Genomic DNA, 18,527 nt, shown 5'->3' with positions numbered 1-18,527 from the left:
CCCTCAAATACAAATAACACCAACCACACCTTCATCAGCAGATACTCAAATAAAGAACGAACCCCTGAAAATGACAGATATAATACAGAACGAAAGATCTGAAGCTAGGCCTAGACCTATCCGTAACAGATGATTACCGTCTAGATTTAAGGACTTCTAGCTTGAATACAAAAAATAATAATAATAAATGAATTAAAAATAAATAAATAACATGTATACATAATACCGAGTTATGTACCCTTGACCCAAGCTCTCCAGGGAGGAGAGAGAAAAACACTGTCATGGCGGACTCAGTAAAGCTACACATGCACGTCACTTATCGGGATTAACTACTGTGTCTTGTTGTCTTTCCCTTATGAGTGAGGCACTTCCTTCTTAACTATACAACTTCTATTCATTAAAACGGAACGCAGAAAAGAATTAAATTAAAACATCATAATATTATAAACATAATACCATAATATTATAAACATAATACTATAATATTATAAACATAATACCATAATATTATAAACATAATACCATAATATTTTAAACATAATACCATCATATTATAAACATCGGCTGCGACAGACGAGGTGTATTAAAATCGGCCATTAAAAATGACGTATATAAACTTGAATACATCAACTTACTATTTTCGAAGCTTATAACTACTTCCAAAATTTAATTCAAACTTTTTTTTTTTTTCAATTAAAGGAGCAAAGACCAAATTTAAAAAAAAAAATAAGTTGAATAGCAAATTCGGCAATATTTGTTTTGTTTTTTTTTAATCGGTTTTCTTTAAAAAAAAAGATTTAAAGAAAATCAACGAAATTTTACTTAGTTCGATTATAAAAATACATATAAATTTAAAAAAATCACTTACCTATAAAAAATTCTATTTAATGTGTACTTCCATTGTTCATTGTTAAGAATATATCCATATTTATACTTGTATTCCATGTCCTTTTTAAATAAAATACTTTTTTAAACAAGGATTTAAAAAAAAAACGCGAACTCAGATTTATTGATTGTGCAAATAAAGAGAGAGAAATCTGTGATTTTTTTTCGAGATTATCTTACGGTGACTTATAAATGCCAGAATTAATATATCTTTTTATTGTGCACTGTAGGGACTGCCAAATTTCATCACAGAATTACCCCACCCTATATGTAACACGGTGTAACTTTATTATAAATTAATATTATCAGTATAACTTTTGTACCATTTAAAAGAAGGGCAAAATAAACCAGTAATAATTAAAAAAAAAAAATTTGTCATCGAACGAAAATAATGAAATTGCGAGACGAAAATTGTGTTTACATAATTGGCGCTAGTAGACATTCTGAACGTGAAAACATACCCGTGTTTAACAAATCTAGCTAAAATCAACTAATGGTCAGATTTTCGTGAAATTTTCGATACTTATCCATTTTAGAATGAAATTACACATAAAATGCAGTTTCCGTAAAATATATAAGGAAACTATTTTTTAGTGCGTGTGTCCTCCCTTTATTTATTTTTTTCGAAATTCTAATAAAATATATTTAAGTCTATCGAAATTTCTATTTATTATAAAAGTTCAAATAAGTAAAAAAAATATTTATTTTTTAAAAGTTTAAATACACATGTTGGACAAAAATTTACCTTGAAGTTGTAATTAAATAATTGATATAAATTCAATTTTATTATATTTTTTTAAATAGCATTTTTTTTTTCGAATTAATATATACTATAATCAATTGAATTGCCAAGAAAAAGATTAAAACGATTAAAATTCCAATATTTCAAAATGTTCCGTTACAACATAGATTTTTAATTAATTGTGTTTGAATTTTTTTTAAAATATTAATTTTTTACATAAACATGGCTCTTGTCAGCTATTTTTTCCGTTAAACAAAAAATCCAGTCGACCGATTTTTTAAAATTCTCTTAATGAAATACACGAGTTTTGATTATTATATCTTATTTCTACTTTATCGAGTGATTTTTTTTTAATATTTAAAAAAAGAAAACATTGAATGAAATAGAAAAATTGTCGTCAGCATCCGGTATTTACTTGACGATCTGCATAACATGAGCTTTCATTAAAAAAAAAAAAATCAATGTGTGTGTGTTTTTTTTTTAAAGGTTTTACACTTTGGACTTTACAGGTAAATTTCCAAAGGACACTGCTTTTTTTTTTTTAATTAGAATATTTTATTTATTGATCTTCTATCTTAAATTTGTGATATATAAAACTTTGGTGTGCAAATTAATTATTTAAATTTTAATAGACATTTCAAAATGGGGGGGGGCGAATAAAAAAAAACGTTTGTCTAAAATATTATATTCGGTTTATGGAAAGAGCATAAAATTTCACATTGACCCTGAAAATATCGTAAAACTTTAACCAATAGAAAAATTGTGATAGACTTTTAAAGTTTGAAAATTGAAAAAAAATTCACTCGTAAAATTCAATTGATTTCATACGTAAAAAAAATGGCTGGTTGAACGCGCACCGGTGTTATGTGTGTAGATATGCATATAATATGAACAACAAACACGGATGCTAGGGACAAGATTCACATTGTAGTTTATTCTCCATAATGGCTATCTTACAGACACCCCACACCAAGGTAAGTTATGCCGGCCAAGAAAGGTAAGTAGGGGAAGTGTACCTCTACTAGGAGTATAACACCTAAAGGGGGGGTATTGTTTATACACGTAACATCTCCCTCCTTACAGGAGAAGAGAGAAAGTGTGTCCTTTTCAAAATTCAGGTAGATCATTCACAATATCTGACAGGCTTTCTTATGACTCTGCCCTATCTTGTCTGTATTGGTGATATTGTTCTCTCGTTTGGGTCTTGTTGATCTGCTGGTGTTTCCATCTCATTTTGTCTATTTGTTGCATTGTCTGGAGTGAGTCTTTCTATCTCAGAGTGGTTGTAGATGGTGCCTCTTGGTTGGTGTATGGAGAAAGAGTGTTTTGGTTGTATTGTTTGGCGTATGAAACGACGGTTGCGGTGGTATCGTTGTCCGCTTGCATTTTTAACTTCGTACGACCGACCAGTCAACCTTTTTCTTACCGTGGCTTCCTCCCACTCTCTTGCGTGAGGTCTTAGAGGCTGGATTCAGACATTGCTGCTCACATGAAGTTGGCTCAGTTCTCTGCCTTTGCCCTGCCGCCTCAGCTTCTTATCTTCTTTCTTTTGTGCCTCATAATGTGAGTAAGTGTAGCTGAGCCTCAGTAGGGCCTCGGTGGTTGGTACTGTTGCTTTTGTCCGTCGGCCTAGCAGTCTCTGTGCTGGACTAGTATTGAGACCTTCAGTGGGTATATTTCGCATGTTCAGTAACCCAAGTAATAGGTCCTCTCCCAAAGCTTTGCACTTTCGCATTAGACGCTTCATAATTTTCACAGCTGCCTCAGCAGCACCATTTGCTTGACTGTTCCCAGGGGATATTGTTTCGTGGGTAAACGCCCAATCTTTTGCGAACTTCCGAAACATGCTAGATGAGAATTGGGGTCCATTATCAGAAATGAAGATGTCTGGTATACCATATCTAGCAAAATGGCCTCTAAGACGACTGATCACTGCATCTGACGTTGAGCCATTCAACTTGTCCACCTAAAAAAAAAACTGCTATGCTGGTCCACCGTGACCAAATATTCATTTCCACCCGATGAGAAAATGTCGGTAGCAACTCGTTGCCAGGGTCTCTTTGGTATTTCTGTGATTATGAGGGGCGCCGCTGATTGACGGTCTGCATATGTTGCACATGTGGCACAGGCTTGGACATATTGGCGTATTTCAGCGGACATACCTGGCCAAAACAATAGCTCTCTCGCTCTTCTGAGACAAGAGTTTATGCCTAGGTGGCCCGCATGACATTTTTGTTTCATTTCCACTCTCATAGATTGAGGTACGACTATTCTTTGTCCTCTTAGTATTAGTCCATCTTGCGCTCTCAACTCGTCCCTGTAGTAAAAAAAAAGTTTTACTGAGTCGGGCAACAGATTTTTTTCACTGGGCCAGCCTGTCGCAATAACCTCGGCTAATATCTTCATGATAGGATCCCCCAGTGTCTTGAATCTGATCTCAGAAAGTCTGCGGTCTTTGATGGGATGCAATGCATCGTCAAATTATTTACAGTCATGAGCTCTTCTGATTTTGGTTTGTCTATGGGCGCATGTGACAGAGTGTCTTCTAATGGGATTTCTTTCCGTGGCTTGTATCTGATAGAGAAATCATACTGTTGAGCCCATAGCAGCAAGTTTTGGAGTCGTTTAGGTGCTTTCGCTAGTGGCTTCTGGCAGATCGCCACAAGTGGTTTATGGTCAGTGAGGACATTCACTTTCCTTCCATGCGTGTAATGGTGAAATTTTGAACAGACCATATACCACTGCAAGCATCTCTTTTTCAATTTGGGCGTATCTTCCTTCAGTGTTCGATAGGGAACAGCTTGCATAAGCAACTGGTTGCCCTTCTTGGATCAGGGCTGCTCCCAACCCATACTCACATGCATCATTCTCAAGTGTGAGTTCTTTAAGTAAGAGAGCACTGGTGCTTTGCATATCATATCTTTGACTGTCTTGGAAGCCGATTGCTGTGACTCTGACCACGTCCACGTGACATCTTTTTTTGTTAGGTCTTGGAGGGGCTTTAAGATTGTCGTCAGGTTGGGGATAAATTTCCCAACATAGTTTACCATGCCAAGAAATCTACGTAGGTCTCCAATAGTTTCTGGTGCTGGTGTTGCGGGGGCCGGTCGTCCGGAGACAATCGACCCAACAACTAACAAAATAAACACAGGCAAAAGGTGAACAGCATGCAAGGCAAAGAAGAATGACAGACACAGGTTGTTTGATTTAAAGACGAGGGTTCGCCTTTTATTAGAATATAAACAAAAATGTTCAAATCCGGGTGCTGATCGCCTGGAAGGTCGCACGTCACTGGAGGCAAGGTCTGGAGGTCCGGACTGGTATTCTGGACGTAGTGTGGTTCAGAGGGTGCTTGCTGGGTATGGAAACGGTCAGCTGGGCGTCAGGGCGATCCGGAACGCAGGGTGAACACTAAGCGCTCGGGGGTCAGTGTTGAGGAACCGACAATGCCGAGAACGGAGGGATCAGTGTTCGGAACGGACGACAGGTACAGAGCCAGGTAGCGGACCAGAGGTGCGAGCGAAGTAGCGGACCAGAGGTGCAAGCGAGGTAGCGGACCGGAGGTGCGAGGTGGCGGACCAGAGGTGCGAGCGAGGTAGCGGACCAGAGGTGCGAGCGAGGTAGCGGACCGGAGGTGCGAGCGAGGTAGCGGACCAAAAGTGCAAGCGAGGTAGCGGACCAGAGGTGCGAGCGAGGTAGCGGACCGGAGGTGCGAGCGAGGTAGCGGACCAAAGGTGCGAGCGAGGTAGCGGACCAGAGGTGCAGGCGAGGTAGCAGACCGGAGGTGCATGCGAGGTAGCGGACCAGAGGTGCGAGCGAGGTAGCGGACCAGAGGTGCGAGCGAGGTAGCGGACTGGAGGTGCAAGCGAGGTAGCGGACCAGAGGTGTGAGCGAGGTAGTGGACCAGAGGTGCAAGCGAGGTAGCGGTGCAGGAAGCTGAGACTGCATGCAGGAGATGCGGGTGCAGTGCAAGAAGCTGAGGTTGCAGGCAGGAGATGCAGTGCAGGAAGCTGAGGCTGCAGGCAGGAGATGCAGTGCAGTGCAGGAAGCTGAGGTTGCAGTCAGGAGACGCAGTGCAGTGCAGGAAGCTGAGGTTGCAGGCAGGAGATGCAGTGCAGTGCAGGAAGCTGAGGCTGCAGGCAGGAGATGCAGGAAGCTGGATGCTGCAGGCAGGAGCTGCAGGAAGCTGGAGGCTGCAGGAGGAGATGCAGGAAGCTGGAAGCTGCAGGCAGGAGATGCAGGAAGCTGGAAGCTGCAGGCAGGAGGTGCTAACAGAGTAATCAAAGTGGTAGGTCTTTCGTAGGAACCTAGCCGTGAAAAGGGCACTTTGAGTTTCTGCTGTAGCTGCATCGGCGCTGGTCCTGGAGTGGTTCTGAGGAGGGCTAACAGAGTAAAGTGGTAGGTCTTTCTTAGGAACCTAGCCCTGAAAAGGGCTCTTTGAATACTGCTGTCGCTGCTTCGGCACTGGTTCTGGTTCTCGGGTGTTTCCTGACCGCTGCTGCTACCGCATGAGATCCGTCGGCTAGTGTGACTGGATCTCCAATTCAGGGGACTCGTAGCCCCCTAGCCGGAATAACTTATTTGGCCGAGAGGCGCTTTCTTTGTGGAGACAGGGTGTTACAACTGGCGTCGGTCTCGGAAAAAGGATAAATGAAAGTAATTAATTCCAGACGAAATGTTTACAAGTCAAACTTAGTTTGGCAGTTTGAGAGTTGTATTTAATTTCATTCCGTCTGAAACAAAAAAGACAATCATTTCGTTATTAATCGTAAAAGATTAATTTTTATGAGTGTTTCCCTTTAACAGCGGAGATGCTGGAAGGGAGACATAAGTAGGTCAGCTGCTGACCTTGCCTTTTAGGTGAGGCTATTCGTCCATTCGCCTCTCTTTTTCTCCGTCGCTCATGTTAGAGATGACGCGTGTTTAAACACGGTGGAGTGGGGGAAGGTAGTTTTCTTGCCCCCACGACAAGGCCCTCTCCCTGGATAATTGATCATACTCAATTACAAATATGGGGGTTTTTTTGGTCATGCCCTCTCTCTGGATACTTGGGTATAATCCGCTAGTAGTAGATGTACGTCTTATATCTACTTGGAAAGGTAACCTTTCTTCCACGCCTGGTGTGTTTGGTGGGAGGGCTGGACGCTTCTGGAGTTTGGTCTGTCTCTTGGCGAGCTGGCTGTGATTGTGTTGTTGTTGGGGCTGGTTCGGCGTCTGGCTGAGTTAAGACGGGTTCTGCCCCTTGCGATGTCTTTTCCAGGAAAGCTGGTTTAACTCTGTCGATCGAAATGGTGTCGTTCCGATTTCCTCGGTTGATGGTCAAATGTTTTTCAGTAGGCTGCAGGACTTTAAATGGACCTTGGTATGTTGGTATTAGTGGTCTCTTTACTGCATCGTTTCGTACGAAGACATATTCGCAATCCTGCAGCTGGTGAGGGATGTGGACGGTTGGTGATGATGGTTGCCTGGGTGGTGAGTACATGAGTTGGGACATTTTATGGCGTAGCTCTTGAGTGAAAGGGCTTGCTGAAGTAAGTTTGGGCGTGGTATCCTCGAAGTATTGGCCAGGTAGAGAAAGTGTCGTGCCGAAGACTACTTCTGCTGGGGAACAACCTAGGTCCTCTTTCAGTGAGTTTCGAATTGACAAGAGGATAAGAGGTAGCTGGTCCACCTAGTTGTTAGTGGGGTGTCTTGTGGTCAGAGAAGCTTTCAGTGTCCGATGAAATCTTTCCACGAGGCCGTTGGCGCAAGGGTGATAGGCTGTGGTCTTGATGTGCTTGACGCCAAGTAGTTGGGTAAACTCCTGGAAGAGTAGGGACTGAAACTGTGCACCGCGGTCTGTGGTGATGATGATGCCGGGCACACCAAATACTGCAATCCACTCTTGCAGGACGGCCTTTGCTACCGTGTTAGCCGAGGTGTCTCTGATGGGAACTGCCACTGGCCACCTGGAGAAACGGTCCACAATAGTGAGGAGGTGCTGGTAATTATGGCACATTGGAAGAGGCCCGACTATGTCGATATGAATATGACTGAAGCGAGCGTCGGGATTGCTGAATGTGCCTGGTGGGGATCTTGTGTGTCTGTGTACCTTGCATTTTTGGCACTCAAGACATGTTGACACCCAATTCCGGATGTCCGAGTTCATATTCGACCAAACAAAGCGGTCGGTGATGAGTTTTCCTGTGGCCCGTTTGCTGGGGTGTGACATCCCGTGGAGATGGTTGAAGATCTGTCTCCGGAGTGTTGGAGGTATGTAAGGTCTGGGATGGCTCAGTTTGATGTCGCAGTAAATGGTTCTGCTACTGAAGGGAGCAGGGAATTCCTTTAACTGCAGGGATGTGTTTGCCAACACATCTGGGAGGGTTGTATCAGAGTCCTGTGCCTCTGCTATCCGGTCCTGGCTGAGCGGGCTGTCTTCCAAGGCGTTGATGTTGGACCTGGACAAGGCATCAGCAACAGTGTTATTTTCGCCTTTGACATATTGAATGTCGGAGGTAAACTGGGAGATGTAGTCCAGGTGCCTGATCTCACGGGCAGAATATTTGTCCGAGTTGTTGGACAAAGAAGTTGTCAGGGGTTTATGGTCCATTAAAACAGTAAACCTGCGGCCCTCGAGTAGGTGGCGAAAGTGCTTGATAGCGAGGTAGATTGCTAGAAGCTCTTTGGAGAAAGTGCTGTATCTCGACTGAGCTGGTGAAAGTTTAGCGGAGAAGAAGGCTATAGGTTTGCGTTGGTCTTCACTCTCCTGTTCCACGACAGCTCCTACTCCAGTATCTGAGGCGTCTGTAGTGAGATATATGTGCGTCCGGGTGTCCTCGTTCAGGTGTGCCAACTTTGTGAAGTTTGCTAAAGCAGCTTTTGCTGCGTAAAAAACTTTTACTTGTTCCCCTTCCAGAGTGATGGATTTGTTTTTTCTCTGGAGGATGTTTGTCAGGGGGGTGAGGAGGTCTGAGCATTTTGGGATGAAACGTCGGTAAAAGTTTACCATGCCCAAGAAACGTCGTAATTGTTTTATGGATGTTGGCATGGGAAAACCCCGTATCGCTTCTATTTTCGCCGGAAGTGGAGTGATCCCATGTGAGCATCGGTGTGGTGTCCTAGGAAGTCTATGTGCTGTGCTCCGAATTCGCACTTGTCTGGGTTGATTCGGAGTCCATAGTGTTTCAGACGGCGAAACACTTCTTCCAGGTGTTTTGCGTGGGTCTCCACATCTCTGCTGACCACCAAGATGTCGTCTATATAGGCGTAGACATATGGCAGGCCACGCAGAACCTCGTCCATAAGTCTTTGAAAAGTCTGGGCTGCATTACGTAGTCCAAAAGGCACTTTTAGGAATTCGAACAGTCCGAAAGGGGTTGTAACGGCTGTCTTCTGTACGTCCTCTGGAGCAACTGGTACCTGGTAGTATGCTTTGGTCAGGTCGATCTTCGAAAAGATACGAGCCCCCTGTAGGCCCGATGCGAAATCGTGGATGTGTGGAACTGGATACCGGTCGGGCACGGTGGACGCGTTTAGTTTTCGGTAGTCCACACAGACTCTGAACTCCCCATCAGGCTTGGGTACCAAATGTAGTGGCGATGCGTACGGGCTGTCTGAGGGACGGATGGTGTTGTCCGCCAACATCTCTTCAAAAGCCTTCTTGGCATATGCCAGCTTGTGTGGGGGGAGTCGTCGTGGCCATGCGAATGCGGGTTTTCCAGTGGTCTTTATATGGTGCTGGGTTTGATGTTCTCCTGCGTCGGTAGGCTTGATAGGCTGGGTGATGTCCTTGTACCGGCACAGGATTTCCGCGTAGCGTTGGTCGTGTTGAGTTGCTACGCTAATCCCGGTTGTGTTGCACCTTGATGGGGTCCCTATAACCTTGAGCGATGTGATGTTGTCGGATAGGGTCCTTGTCTTCATGTGGACGGTCAAGTTGTAGTGTGCCAGGAAATCAGCACCGAGCAAGGGGGTTTTGACATTTGCCACCGTGAATAACCACTTGAAGTCACGCCTAAGCTTAATATTCAGAGTTAGTTCTTGGTTCCCGTAGGTTTCTATGATGGAACCGTTTGCTGCCCGAAGTTGAAATGGGCGGGTCTTAGGTTTGACTTGTTGGTGGGTGGTATGACGCTGATGGCTGCACCGGTGTCGACTAAAAATCTTAGGCCATTGTTCTGGTCCCACACATAAAAAAGACGACTATGCATGTGTGTACCAGCAGGGGTTGTCGCCACTGCCTGCTGGTTTATTCGTTTCCCTGTGTCCTTTGGCGTGTACAGGGAGGTTAACACTTGCGAGCTTGGTCACCAAAACGTTGATGGTACCAGCATTCGTTGGGGTTATAGCTCCGTCTCTGGCTCGAACTGCGGGTACGGCTTCTATAACGCGTGCGTGGGGCTGGGCTTCGACCGCGAGTGTGGGTGTCTGGGTTTCGTTGCCTCTGGAGTAAGGTGAGTTTCAGCTCTTGGAGTTCGGCTCTCATCTGAGCCATCTCCTCTTCGAAGCGTCGTGCAAGGCTTTGAGGGCTGTTATCGCCTTGGTGGTCTCTTTGGTGAGTCCTTTCCACTTGGTGGACTCTTTCGTGGGTGTCGTCCACTTGGTGGAATCTTTCATGGCCCCGGGAATAGACCTTGTCTGCTGAATCGGCCAACACTTCCAGGGGAGTTTCTATAGGAACCAGGGCCAACACTTGAGTGATGTTCGAGGGCAACCGATCCATCCATAGGCCTCGGAGAATAGGCTCGGCCATGGTGTTGTTTCCGAGGCGACTCTTCATAAGGCGCAAGAGCTGGGATGGGGTTCTGTCGCCGAGAGACACGTGAGAGAACAGGTCTCTGATAAGATCTTCATCCGAGCGGCCTGTGCGCTTAAGGATGGCATCTTTGAGGTGGGTGTAGGGAAGGTGTTCGGGTGTATTCATCAGGATGTCCTCCACTTCTTCCACAACGGCTGCAGGTAGGGCCTGTACCACTGCGGCATATTTGGTGTCCTGGCGTGTGACTCTCCTGGATGCGAAAATCGCCTCCAGTTGAATAAACCAACTCCTGGTGTTCACGGGGTTATATGGCGGTAGTTGAATGAAGGGAGTTGATGCGTTAATCTCGTGTTCTTCGGTGCCTTCCGCCATCTTCTGTGTCAGTTATTTGCCCGTATCAAAAGTCGCGTCGAGTCCGTCTGTATTTTTAGCAATCTTCTCTGCCAGCTGTTTTTGCCTGTGTTAAGGATCACGTCGGGGTCACCACTTGTTGTGGGGGCCGGTCGTCCGGAGACAATCGACCCAACAACTAACAAAATAAACACAGGCAAAAGGTGAACAGCATGCAAGGCAAAGAAGAATGACAGACACAGGTTGTTTGATTTAAAGACGAGGGTTCGCCTTTTATTAGAATATAAACAAAAATGTTCAAATCCGGGTGCTGATCGCCTGGAAGGTCGCACGTCACTGGAGGCAAGGTCTGGAGGTCCGGACTGGTATTCTGGACGTAGTGTGGTTCAGAGGGTGCTTGCTGGGTATGGAAACGGTCAGCTGGGCGTCAGGGCGATCCGGAACGCAGGGTGAACACTGAGCGCTCGGGGGTCAGTGTTGAGGAACTGACAACGCCGAGAATGGAGAGATCAGTGTTCGGAACGGACGACAGGTACGGAGCCAGGTAGCGGACCAGAGGTGCGAATGAGGTAGCGGACCAAAGGTGCGAGCGAGGTAGCGGACCAGAGGTGCAAGTGAGGTAGCGGACCGGAGGTGCAAGCGAGGTAGCGGACCAGAGGTGCGAGCGAGGTAGTGGACTAGAGGTGCAAGCGAGGTAGCGGACCAGAGGTGCGAGCAAGGTAGCGGACCAGAGGTGCAAGCGAGGTAGCGGTGCAGGAAGCTGAGACTGCATGCAGGAGATGCGGGTGCAGTGCAAGAAGCTGAGGCTGCAGGTAGGAGATGCAGTGCAGGAAGCTGAGGCTGCAGGCAGGAGATGCAGTGCAGTGCAGGAAGCTGAGGTTGCAGGCAGGAGATGCAGGAAGCTGGATGCTGCAGGCAGGAGCTGCAGGAAGCTGGAGGCTGCAGGAGGAGATGCAGGAAGCTGGAAGCTGCAGGCAAGAGATGCAGGAAGCTGGAAGCTGCAGGCAGGAGGTGCTAACAGAGTAATCAAAGTGGTAGGTCTTTACTGCTGTAGCTGCATCGGCGCTGGTCCTGGAGTGGTTCTGAGGAGGGCTAACAGAGTAAACAAAGTGGTAGGTCTTTCTTAGGAACCTAGCCCTGAAAAGGGCTCTTTGAATACGCACTGGTTCTGGTTCTCGGGTGTTTCCTGACCGCTGCTGCTACCGCATGAGATCCGTCGGCTAGTGTGACTGGATCTCCAATTCAGGGGACTCGTAGCCCCCTAGCCGGAATAACTTATTTGGCCGAGAGGCGCTTTCTTTGTGGAGACAGGGTGTTACAACTGGCGTCGGTCTCGGAAAAAGGATAAATGAAAGTCATTAATTCCAGACGAAATGTTTACAAGTCAAACTTAGTTTGGCAGTTTGAGAGTTGTATTTAATTTCATTCCGTCTGAAACAAAAAGACAATCATTTCGTTATTAATTGTAAAAGATTAATTTTTATGAGTGTTTCCCTTTAACAGCGGAGATGCTGGAAGGGAGACATAAGTAGGTCAGCTGCTGACCTTGCCTTTTAGGTGAGGCTATTCGTCCATTCGCCTCTCTTTTTCTCCGTCGCTCATGTTAGAGATGACGCGTGTTTAAACACGGTGGAGTGGGGGAAGGTAGTTTTCTTGCCCCCACGACACTGGTATGTCAGTAATGGCCCTGATTTTTTCTGGGTCAGCCATTATACCTTCCTTGGTTATGCGATGCCCCATGAAAACGATAGCGTCTAGGCCTATTTTTAACTTTTCCGGGTTTAATTTTATCCCTATTGTCTGGCATTTTTTTTAGAAGGCTGTGAAGTCGTCTGTCATGTTCCTCCTGGTTAGTTCCATAAACCACCAGGTCATCAGCAATGATAATGACTCCTTTCATGTCCTGGAATTGCTCTACCAGCTTCCTTTGAAATATTTCGGCTGCCGAGTTTAGACCAAAAGGTAGTCGACGCCAACGGTATCGGCCGAAACATGTTTGGAATGTGGTCAAATTGCTGGAGGCTTCATCAAGTTCGACAGGCCAATATCCTGAAGATAGATTCGCCTTGCTGAATATCTTTGCATCCCTCATATCGTGGAGGGTATCCTCGAGGATAGGCATGATGTAGTGTTCCCGTAGGAGTGCTTTGTTGAGCTCATGCGGCTCCAGGCATATTCTTAAGGCTCCATTCTTCTTCCTTGTGAGGACTAGTTGGCTAACTCATGGAGTAGGCTTATATACCGGCTCGATGACCCCCATTTTTGTCAGTCTGTCTAGTTCCTTCTTTAGTTCTGGTCGTACCACCACAGGTGTCCTCCTGTTCGGCATTATAGCTGGAATAGCATCTGGCTTGAGTTGTAGGGTTGTAACTCCTGGTAGCCTTCCCAATTTTCCATCAAACACTTCTTGATAGTTATTGTCTGTGTTAACTGCTGCAACACGGTGGAAATTCTGCTGTTTTATTTCAACCAGGCCCATATGCGTACTTGTAGGTAGGCCCAATAAATGGTTGACAGTCGTATTCGTCTCTGAATACGACAAACTCCACTGAATATGTTTTGTTCGTCTTAGGGTTTTTAACATTTTTGTGACATATTCCGAGTGGTTTCAAAAGAGATTTGTTCCACATTGTCAGAACTCCATTGTATGGTGTTAATTCATTTGCAAACTTTGCAGGAAGTGTGTTGATGGTTGCCCCTGTGTCAATCTGGAAGACAATTTCCTGGTTGTCGAGGAGCATGAGACACTTAGCATCTTTCCTATGCTTCTTATTTGACTTCACTGCATTCACCCAGTGGGTATATTCTCCCTCATCATCCTCTGATGAAGTGTCGACATGGTGCACATGTGGTCGTGGCCTACTGTACTTTTTATTCTTTGATGTGCTGCTCCATTGTCCCATAGCTTTACTGGACTTGTTGGGGCACCTTGGCTCAAAATGGCCTCTCTCCATACATGCATTACATCGTTTACCAAAAGCTGAACATCTGCTGCGCTTTGCTGCATGCAAGTAACCACAGAAGGAGCATTTCTTCTTTTGAGCTGGTTCCCAAGCTTTACTGGTTTCACTGACCCTCATTATCCGGGCAGTAGCATCCTCTGTTCCCATATTTTGACTTTGTATAGAGGCCTTTTCAGCTGCCCTGCAAATGTCTACACTTTTCTGCAGGGTAAGGTTTTGGAGTTTTAGAAGGTCCTGCTTTGTGTTTTGATTCCGGGTGCCTTCCACAAGCTGGTCTCTGAGCATCGACTCATAGCATTTAAAGCAAAAATTACAGCTTCGTGACAAGAGTCTTAAGTCGTTATAGAAACCATTAAAAGCTTCACCTTCCTCCTGCTTCCTCTGACGAAAAACAAACCTCTCGTAAGTTTCATTCGTTATTCCTACAGCATATTCATTAAAAGCGTGTAGTATATCTTGTACAGTGCGGTCTGTATCTGGGGAGTCGAACTGTATACTCTGGTATATCCTCATAGCTTCATCGCCTAAACAGTTTTCTAGCACTGCCACTTGTATTTCTCTCGGTTTTCGGTCAAGTCGGGTTAGCAGTGCATAGTTGGACCATCTTTTGAAAAACAAGTTCCATGAATCAGCCTTATTCCCGCCGAATACGAGTCTTTCAGGAGCCCCCATGTGTAGACCAGCCATATCAGTAGAGAGATTAGTGACAGTAGTAGTAGTAGCCGTCGTGTCATCAATAAACATCTTGATGGTGTAAACAGGACAGATAAATAGTCACAGTGACAAAGTGATGCTAGTAAGTACTAGAAATTAACAGTAAACAGACCAGACACCGTCATCGTCCGTACAGACGTCGAACATAGCAGAGAAGACAAAAAAAATAAAAAATAAAAATATTACTCAGCTCCAGTAACAGATGTAAAAGGGGAAAAACCTGATTCGTTAGGGGTGCTACGTATACCAAGTAGAATCACCGGTATGGCTTTCATCCATGATTCTTTGCGAGCTATTATAGCTGCTTTAAGAGTACGTTGTGCTCTTTCGATCATCCCGTTACTTTGAGGGTGATACGAAGTTGTCCTCAATCGGTAAAAACCTACTACCTTGGCTAATTTCTGGATGAACTCGCTCTCAAACTGACTACCTCTGTCAGTTACCACATGCAGTGGGACTCCAAATCTGAGTATCCATGCATTGATAAATGCCTCTGCTACCGACTGTGCAGTTATTTCAGTCATAGGCTGTACTTCAATCCAGTAAGTTGCACAGTCGATGTAGGTAAGCAAGTATTTGTAAGGGTTTAGGTAAGGGTCAGACTCATTGCACGTTAAGGGCAAGGGACCAACAAAATCAATATGTACCGTCTCGAAACGTGCAGATGGTAACTCGAATTCTTGGACCACAGACTTTGTGTGTCTCTGAACTTTTGCTTGTTGACACACTACACTTTCTGCGCAGAATTGCTTAATTGTTCTATCTAAGCTAGGCCAAAAGTATCTGGACTTAACCAGTTTAATAGATACTCCCGTACCAGGATGCGCCAAGCTATGTAAACTGTTGAAAATAGCCTGCGGGACTGGAAAATTTTCCAACTCTTTAATTTTCCTTGAAGTAGGCAATAAACCTTCTTTGTTTACGTGGAAGCCTAAAAAGTCTAACTCTAGTACTCCAAATACACACATCTAAGGAAATCTTTAAATTGTTATTGCTAAGGATTCTAAATACTCTATCTAAGTCTTCCTTGTGTTGTTGTTTGCTATCGCTAAAGACTAATATGTCATCTAGGTATATAAATACGCAGTCTAACTTTAAAAATATCTTGTCCATAAAACGCTGAAATATAGCTGCAGCATTCTTTAAACCAAATGGCATGTAATTAAACAAGTCAAAAGGTATCACGACTGCTGTTTTAAGCACATCGTCAGGGTGTACCTTAATCTGATGATACGCCGAGATTAAATCTATTTTAGAAAAATACTGTTTGCTAGTTAACTGCGTGCAGACGAATTTATATTTGGTATCGGATAGTGGTCTGTTTTCGTAATGCTACTTAGTGCACGGAAATCACCGCAAGCTCGATACGACCAATCTGCCTTCTTTACCAAATGCAACGGGGTTGCCCACTCGCTACTGGAAGGCTGGATGACTCCAGTATTTAATAACTTTTTAAATTCCGCCTGCGCTGCGTCTAATTTAGGGCCGGAAATTTATCTGGCTTTAGTTTTTGTTTGTGTCGCTATGTGGTGAAAGTACATTATTATACATCGGTAATATAATCCTCATGGTCGATTTTATTAATCACTACCACATCGCCGGTTCCCGTTACTGCATTCACTGTAATTTCACGCTCCATTATGTTATCAAGGATGGGTCGATTTTTGCAATCCACTATGATGTGAAATTTGTTCAAGAAATCGAATCCTAGCAAAGGGTTAGTGACATCTGCGATCACGAAACTCCATTGGAAAAATCTTCTCAAGCGTGGAATTTTTATTTCTAAGTTCGTTTGACCATAGCATTTTATACTCTCCCCGTTAGCGGTTGAGATATGCACAGGGGTTGGCTCCAGGGTAACTCCATTTACTACGGAACGTGGTAAAATGGAAACACTGGCCCCTGTATCTATGATAAAATATACTTTAGATGCTCCTATTTTGGCAGAGACTTGTAATAACGGCGGCACTACTGGAGCAAACGCAGTCCGCCTGTCTAGTTTTCCGAGTCACTTGGGGCGGGGGAGGAGGGGCGCGAATTAGGTAGCATTTGTAAATTGCTCTTTTTCTTTCGCTATTTACACCAGGGCTTACATGTGCGAGCCTCTTCTGCAAAATAAATATGTGCTCTACACATCTTCGGTCGCTGTTTCCGTCGATATGGACGTAAACCGGCCGGGATGTTTTTTTATTTTTAATTTAAATTTTTTTTTAAAATTTTATTTTTTTATTTTTTTATTTTTTTTATTTTTTTATTTTTATCTTTTTTATTTTATTTTTTATTTTTATTTTTATTTTTTATTTTTTATTTTTTTATTTTTTATTTTTTTATTTTATTTTTTATTTTTAATTTTTTTAATTTTTAATTTTTTATTTTTTTATTTTATGTTTATTTTTTATTTTTATGTTTATTTTTTATTGTTTTTAGTTTATTTATTTTTTTAAATTTTTTATTTATTTTTTTATTTTTTATTTTTTTTATTTATTTATTTTTTTATTTTTTGTTTTTATTAAAAAGAAATAAAAAATAAAATATAAAAAAATAAAAAAAATAAAAAATATTTTTTATTTTTATTAAAAAAAAATAAAATAAAATAAAAAAAATAAAAAATAAAAAAAATAAAAAATAAAAAAATATTTTATTTTTTATTTTTTTAATTTTTTTATTTCTTATTTTTTATTTTTATTTTTTTTTAATTTTTTTTATTTTTTATTTTTTTTTTATTATTTTTTATTTTTTATTTATTTTTTTTAATTATTTTTTTTTATTTTTATTTTTATTTTTTTTATTTTTTTTTGTATTTTTTAGTTTTTATATATTTTTTTATTTTTATTTATTTTTTTCATTTTTTATTTTTTATTTTTTTATTTTATTTTTTTATTTTTTATTATTTTTATTTTATTTTATTTTTTTTTATTTTTTATTCAAAAATAAAAAAAATAAAAATTTCAATTGTTCAAAACATGTTTTTTTCTAAAGCTTATTTGGGATTTTTTTTTAATTACCACATTTTCCATGCACGTGCTCTAAAAAAATGTTTTAAAATTATCCAATATTTTTTTCACTGGCCTCATCGACATGAGACCATTCATTTCTCCTACTGATGATCATGATATTTACCTATTTACTATGCCTCCCCACGGGACAGAGTTAGACACCAGGGTCGTTTTTTAACGTGGAGAAAAGGTACAAAAAAAATTGTCTCAGTCGTGAAGGATTTCTCCTCCACCGAAACAGAACAAGAAATAGAAGTGCAGCAGCAGTGCAGACTGCAGGCAGCACTGCAGAGTGCAGCACTGCAGCAGCATCTGAAGAACAGATACTACACTTTGATCTTGACCAAAAGGCCAAGGATATGTAGTTCAAAAATCATACAATAACAAAATAATTCGCAAAGTTAAGCCAAAAAATAAAAAAATAAAAAAATAAATAACAAAACAATCCGAACACGACAAAAAAAAAAAGCCATGATAAATAAGAAAAAAAAACTAGGCGCTCCCTAAATCGAACAGCATACAACATCAGAGACGATGCGTATTTCGCTAGAGCGGTAGCACTCGTGTACGTCCGCCAATGCATTACTTGAATTGTTGATTTCGCCGTTTCGCAATTTCTTTTATTTGAGCTGTTTATGTAAAATATTCAGTTTTGCATTTTTTTTATGCGAGGATTACATAGATTATTCGGAGTACTGTACTGTTCTCATCGTGGATGTAGTTAGATTTATCCAAATAATAATTGAATGTTTTTGAGCTTTACAAAAATAAGCCTCATTTTAGTACTCATGGAGAGATTGATCCGTGCTGAAATAATAACGTTATTATTTAAGAAGCCATTCTTAACATGGGGAGGGTGTTTTGGACCTATTCTGTACTTTAACCTTAAAATTGAATTAAAAAAAAAACCCAAACATATAAAACTTTAATTAAACTTGGAAATAAAAAAAATTAAATATATTTTGTTCAAATTTCGAAAAAATAAATATGGAGGGGGGGCAAAAATTAAAAAAATAGCGCGGATCCGGATCAGTGATCTCCGCCGGATCACTCTCTGCATTAGCACCCTCTTTTTTCATATTTTCATACATTTTATTTTTATTGAATTGGACACACAAAAGAGAAATTTGCAAAAG

Source organism: Euprymna scolopes, chromosome 19 (assembly GCF_053919585.1).
Source record: "Euprymna scolopes isolate OS-2025 chromosome 19, ASM5391958v1, whole genome shotgun sequence".
NCBI lineage: Eukaryota > Metazoa > Mollusca > Cephalopoda > Sepiida > Sepiolidae > Euprymna > Euprymna scolopes.
This window is presented reverse-complemented; position numbering follows the sequence as displayed.